The 7,423-nt window shown below is 35.4% G+C and overlaps 1 protein-coding gene across 1 annotated transcript in view; it reads left to right on the plus strand.

Annotated features, from left to right (window-relative positions):
* The window catches only part of LOC144696333 (diacylglycerol kinase iota-like), an 864,725-nt gene that overhangs the window by 732,677 nt on the left and 124,625 nt on the right, over positions 1-7,423 (plus strand). The gene's annotated exons all lie outside the window — the stretch shown is intronic.

Here is a 7,423-nt window from a genome sequence, read left to right on the forward strand (position 1 = left end):
ATAGAATGACAATGGGCTCAATAATAGAATGGTAAGCGGCTCAATAGTACCCAGTTACAATGGGCTCAATAAAAGAGCAGCAATGGGCTCAAAAATAGAGTGACAATGGGCTATATAATAGAGTGGCAATGGATTCAATAATAGAGAGAAAATGGGTTCAATAATATAGTGACAATGGTTTCAATAATAGAGTGACAATGGATTAAATAATAGAGCGATAAATGTTCAAATAATAGCGTGTAAATGGACTCAATAATAGAGTGACAATGGGCTCAATAATAGATTGATAATATGTTCAATATTAGAGTGGCAATGGTTTCAATAATAGAGTGGCAATGGGCTCAATAATAGAGTCACAAAGGGATCAATAATACAGAGTGACAATGGGCTCAATTATAGAGTGGAAATGGGCTCAATAATAGAGTGACAATGGGTTCAATAATAGTGTGGCAATGGGTTCTATAATATATTGGCAATAGGCTCAATAATACTGAGTGACAATGAGCTCGATAAATGAGAAGCAATCGGCTCAAAAAAACTGTTACAATGAGTTCAATAGTAGTATTACAATGGGTTCAATAATAAAGTGACAATGGAATCAATAATACAGAGTGAAAATGGGCTCAATAATACAGAGTGACCGTGGGCTCACTAATAGAGTGACAATGGGTTCCATAATAGAGTGACAATGGTCTCAATAATATAGCGGCATGGGTTCAATAATAGAATGACAATGGGCTCAATAATAGAAAGGTAATGGGCTCAAAAATACTCAGTTACAATGGGCTCGATAAAAGAGCAGCAATGGGCTCAAAAATAGAGTGACAATGGGCGATATAATAGAGTGGCAATGGATTCAATAATAGAGAGACAATGGGTTCAATAATAGAGTGACAATGGTTTCAATAATAGAGTTACAATGTGTTCAATAATATAGTGACAATGGGCTCAATAATAGTGTGAAAATGTTTTCAATAATAGAGTGACACTGGGTTCAATAATAGATTGACAATGGTTCAATAATACAGAGTGGTATTTGGCAAAATAATGGACTGACAATGTGTTCACTGATAGAGTGGCAATGGGCTCAATAATAGAGTGACAATGGGTTCAATAATAGTGTGGCCATGGGTTCAATAATATATTGGCAATAGGCTTAGTAATACTGAGTGACAATGACCTCTGTAAATGAGTTGCAATAGACTCAAAAATAGTGTGACAATGGGTTCAATAATAGAGTTAAAATGGGTTCAATAATAAAGTGACAATTGAATCAATAATACAGAGTGAAAATGGGTTCAATAATAGAGTAACAGTAGGCTCACTAATAGAGTGACAATGGGTTCAATAATAGAGTGACAATGGGCTCAATAATATAGTGGCATGGGTTCAATAATAGAGTGACAATGGGCTCAATAATAGAATGACAATGAGCTCAATGATAGAATGGTAATGGGCTCAAATATACCCAGTAACAATGGGCTCAATAAAAGAGCAGCAATGGGCTCCAAAATAGAGTGACAATGGGCTATATAATATAGTGGCAATGGATTCAATAATAGAGAGACAATGGGTTAAATATTAGAGTGACAATGAATTCAATAATAGAGTTACAATGGGTTCAATAATAGAGTGACAATGGGTTCAATAATACAGAGTGACAATGGGCTCAATAATAGTGTGACAAAGCGATCAATAACGGGCTCAATAATACAGAGTGACAGTGGGCTCACTAATAGACTTACAATGGGTTCAATAATAGAGTGACAATGGGCTCAATAATATAGTGGCATGGGTTCAATAATAGAGTGACAAAGGGCTCAATAATAGAGTGACAATTGGTTCAATAATAGAGTGGCAATGGGCTCAATAATATAGTGGCAATGAGCTCAATAATAGACTGATAATGTCTTCAATAATATAGTGGCATTGGGTTCAATAGTAGAGTGACAATGTGCTCAATAGTAGAGAGGAAATGGTCTCAATAATAGAGTGATATTGGGTTAATAATAGACTGATAATGTGTTCAATAATAGATTGGCAATGGGTTCAATAATAGAGTGGCAATGGGTTAAATAATAGACTGGCAATGGATTAAACAATAGAGTGAAAATGGGCTCAATAATAGAGTGAAAATGGGCTCAATAAAAGACTGTTAATGTGATCAATAATAGATTGGCAAAGGGTTCAATAATAGAGTGGCAATGGGCTCAATAATAGAGTGACAACGGGTTAAATAATAGAGTGGCAATGGACTCAATAATAGAGTGACAATTTAGCTCAATAATAGAGCGACAATGGGCCGAATAATAGGGTGGCAATGGGTTAAATAATAGAGTGGGATTGGGCTCAATAGTAGAGTGACAATGGGCTCAATAATATACTGATAACGTGTTCAATAATAGAGTAGCAATGGGTTCTATAATAGAGTGGCAATGGGCTCATTAATGGAGTGACAATGTGCTTAATAATACAGTGAAAATGGTTTAAATAGTAGAGTGGAAATGGTCTCAATAATAGTGTGATAATGGGCTCAATAATAGATTGATATTGTGTTCAATAATCGAATGGCAATGGGTTCAATAATAGAGTGGCAATGGGCTCAATGCTAGAGTGACAATTGTTTAAATAATAGAGCGGTAATGGGTTAAATAATAGAGTGGAAATGGTCTCAATAATTGAGTGACATTGGGTTAATAATAGACTGATAATGTGTTCAATAATAGATTGGCAATGGGTTCAATAATAGAGTGGCAATGAGCTCAATAATAGAGTGACAATGGGTTAAATAATGGAGTGGCAATGGGTTAAATAATAGTGTGGAAATGCGCTCAATAATAGAGTGACAATGGCCTCAATATTAGAGTGACAATGTAGCTCAATAATAGAGAGTGACAATGGGTTAAATAATAGAGTGGAAATGGGCTCAATTATAGAGTGACAATGGGCTCAATAATAGACTGATAGTGTGTTCAATAATAGAGTGGCAATTGGTTCAATAATAGAGTGGCAATGGGTTCAATAATATATTGGCAATGGGCTCAATAATACTGAGTGACAATGGGTTCAATAATAGAGTTACAATGGGCTCAATAATAGAGTGACAATGGGTTCATAAATACAGAGTTACAATGGGCTCGATAATACAGAGTGACAGTGAGCTCAATAATAGAATGACAATGGGCTCAATAATATACTGGCATGGGTTCATTAATAGAGTAACAATGGGCTCAATAATAGAGTGAGAATGGGTTCAATAATAGAGTGGCAATAGGCTCAATAATAGAATGACAATGTGCTTAATAATTGAGTGGCAATGGACTCAATAATAGAGTGACAATTTAGCTCAATAATACAGAGCGACAATGGGCCCAATAATAGGGTGGCAATGGGTTAAATAATAGAGTGGAAATGGGGTCAATAATAGAGTGACAATGGGATCAATAATAGACTGATAATGTGCTCAATAATACAGTGGCAATGGGTTCAATAATAGAGTGGCAATTGGCTCAATAATAGAGTGACAATGGGATTAATAATACAGAGTGACAATGGGCTAAATAATAGAGTGGCAATGAGCTCAATAATAGAGTGACAATGGGCACAATAAAAGAGTGCCAATGGGTTCAATAATAGAGTGACAATGGGTTCAATAATAGTGTGACAATGTGTTCAATAATAGTTTTACAATGGGTTCAATAATAGAGTGACAATGGGATCAATAATACAGAGTGACAATTGGTTCAATAATAGAGTGGCAATAGGCTCAATAATAAAATGACAATGGGCTCAATAGTAGAGTGGTAATGGGCTCAGTAATACCCAGATACAATGGGCTCAATAAAAGAGCTGCAATGGGCTCAAAAATAGAGTGACAATGGCATATATAATAGAGTGACAATGCATTCAATAATAGAGAGACAATGGGTTCAATAATAGAGTGACAATGGTTTCAACAATAGAGTTGCAATGGGCTCAATAATATAGTGGCATGGGTTCAATAATAGAGTGACAAAGGGCTCAATAATAGAGCGACAATTGGTTCAATAATAGAGTGACAATGGGCTCAATAATAGAGTGGCAATGGGTTCAATAATATAGTGGCAATGAGCTCAATAATAGACTGATAATGTCTTCAATAATAGAGTGGCATTGGCTTCAATAGTAGAGTGACAATGTGCTCAATAATAGAGTGACAATGGTTTAAATAATAGAGCGGCAATGGGTTAAATAATGGAGTGGAAATGGGCTCAATAATAGAGTGACAATGGGCTCAATAATAGACTGATAGTGTGTTCAATAATAGAGTGGCAATTGGTTCAATAATAGAGTGGCAATGGGTTCAATAATATATTGGCAATGGGCTCAATAATACTGAGTTACAATGGGTTCAATAATAGAGTTACAATGGGCTCAATAATAGAGTGACAATGGGTTCATAAGTACAGAGTTACAATGGGCTCGATAATACAGAGTGACAGTGTGCTCAATAATAGAATGACAATGGGCTCAATAATATACTGGCATGGGTTCATTAATAGAGTAACAATGGGCTCAATAATAGAGTGAGAATGGGTTCAATAATAGAGTGGCAATAGGCTCAATAATAGAATGACAATGTGCTTAATAATTGAGTGGTAATGGACTCAATAATAGAGTGACAATTTAGCTCAATAATACAGAGCGACAATGGACCCAATAATAAGGTGGCAATGGGTTAAATAATAGAGTGGAAATGGGGTCAATAATAGAGTGACAATGGGATCAATAATAGACTGATAATGTGCTCAATAATAGAGTGGCAATGGGTTCAATAATAGAGTGGCAATTGGCTCAATAATAGAGTGACAATGGGATTAATAATACAGAGTGACAATGGGCTAAATAATAGAGTGGCAATGAGCTCAATAATAGAGTGACAATGGGCACAATAAAAGAGTGCCAATGGGTTCAATAATAGAGTGACAATGGGTTCAATAATAGTGTGCCAATGTGTTCAATAATAGATTTACAATGGGTTCAATAATAGAGTGACAATGGGCACAATTAAAGAGTGGCAATGTGTTCAATAATAGAGTGACAATGGGTTCAATAATAGTGTGGCAAAGGGCTCAATAATATATTGGCAATAGGCTCAATAATACTGAGTGATAATGGGTTCAATAAATGAGTAGCAATGGCTTCAAAAATAGGGTGACAATGGGTTCAATAATAGAGTTACAATGGGTTCAATAATAGAGTGACAATGGGATCAATAATAGTGTGGCCATGGGTTCAATAATATATTGGCAATAGGCTTAGTAATACTGAGTGACAATGACCTCTGTAAATGAGTTGCAATAGACTCAAAAATAGTGTGACAATGGGTTCAATAATAGAGTTAAAATGGGTTCAATAATAAAGTGACAATTGAATCAATAATACAGAGTGAAAATGGGCTCAATAATACAGAGTAACAGTAGGCTCACTAATAGAGTGACAATGGGTTCAATAATAGAGTGACAATGGGCTCAATAATATAGTGGCATGGGTTCAATAATAGAGTGACAATGGGCTCAATAATAGAATGACAATGAGCTCAATGATAGAATGGTAATGGGCTGAAATATACCCAGTAACAATGGGCTCAATAAAAGAGCAGCAATGGGCTCCAAAATAGAGTGACAATGGGCTATATAATATAGTGGCAATGGATTCAATAATAGAGAGACAATGGGTTAAATATTAGAGTGACAATGAATTCAATAATAGAGTTACAATGGGTTCAATAATAGAGTGACAATGGGTTCAATAATACAGAGTGACAATGGGCTCAATAATAGTGTGACAATGTATTCAATAATAGAGTGACACTGGGTTCAATAATAGATTGACAATGGTTCAATAATACAGAGTGGTATTTGGCAAAATAATGGACTGACAATGTGTTCACTGATAGAGAGGCAATGGGTTCAATAATAGAGTGGCAATGGGTTCAATAATAGAGTGACAATGGAATCAATAATAGAGTGACAATGGGCTCAATAACAGAGTGACAGTGGGCTCACTAATAGAGTAAAAATGGGTTCAATAATAGAGTGACAATGGGTTCAAAAATATATTGGCATGGGTTCAATAATAGAGTAACAATGGGATCAATAAAAGAGTGGCAATGGGGTCCATAATACAGTGAAAATGGGTTCAATAATAGAGTGGCAATGGGTTCAATAATATATTGGCAAAAGGCTCAATAATAATGAGTGACAATGGGTTAAATAAAAGAGTGACAATGGGCTCAATAATAGAGTGGCAATGGGCTCAATAATACAGTGGCAATAGGCTCAATAATAGAATGACAATTGGCTCAATAATAGAGTGGTAATGGGCTCAATAATACCCAGTTACAATGGGCTCAATAAAAGAGCAGCAATGGGCTCAAACATAGAGTGACAATGGGCTATATAATAGAATGGCAATGGATTCAATGATAGAGAGACAATGGGTGCAATAATAGAGTGACAATGGTTTCAATAATAGAGTTACAATGGGTTCAATAATAGAGTGAGAATGGGTTCAATAATACAGAGTGACAGTGGGCTCACTAATAAAGTGAAAATGGGTTCAATAATAGAGTGACAATGGGTTCAATAATATAGTAGCAATGGGTTCAATAATAGAGTGACAATGGAATCATTAATAGAGTGACAATGGGCTCACTAATAGAGTGACAATGTGCTCAATAGTAGAGTGGAAATGGTCTCAATAATAGAGTGATATTGGGTTAATAATAGATTGATAATGTGTTCAATAATAGATTGGTATTGGGTTCAATAATAGAGTGACAATGTGCTCAATAGTAGAGTGGAAATGGTCTCAATAATAGAGTGATATTGGGTTAATGATAGACTGATAATGTGTTCAATAATAGATTTGCAATTGGTTCAATAATAGAGTGGCAATGGGCTCAATAATAGAGTGACAATGGGTTAAATAATAAACTGGCAATGGGTTAAACAATAGAGTGAAAATGGGCTCAATAATAGAGTGAAAATGGGCTCAATAACAGACTGTTATTGTGATCAATAATAGATTGGTAATGGGTTCAATAATAGAGTGGCAATGGGCTCAATAATAGAGTGACAATGGGTTAAATAATAGAGTGGCAATGGGCTCAATAACAGAGCGACAATGGGCCGAATAATAGGGTGGCAATGGGTTAAATAATAGAGTGGGAATGGACTCAATAGTAGAGTGACAATGGGCTCAATAATAGACTGATAACGTGTTCAATAATAGAGTAGCAATGGGTTCTATAATAGAGTGGCAATGGGCTCATTAATGGAGTGACAATGTGCTTAATAATACAGTGAAAATGGTTTAAATAGTAGAGTGGAAATGGTCTCAATAATAGTGTGACAATGGGCTTAATAATAGATTGATATTG

The sequence above is a fragment of the Cetorhinus maximus genome, chromosome 22 (assembly GCF_964194155.1).
Source record: "Cetorhinus maximus chromosome 22, sCetMax3.hap1.1, whole genome shotgun sequence".
Taxonomy (NCBI): domain Eukaryota; kingdom Metazoa; phylum Chordata; class Chondrichthyes; order Lamniformes; family Cetorhinidae; genus Cetorhinus; species Cetorhinus maximus.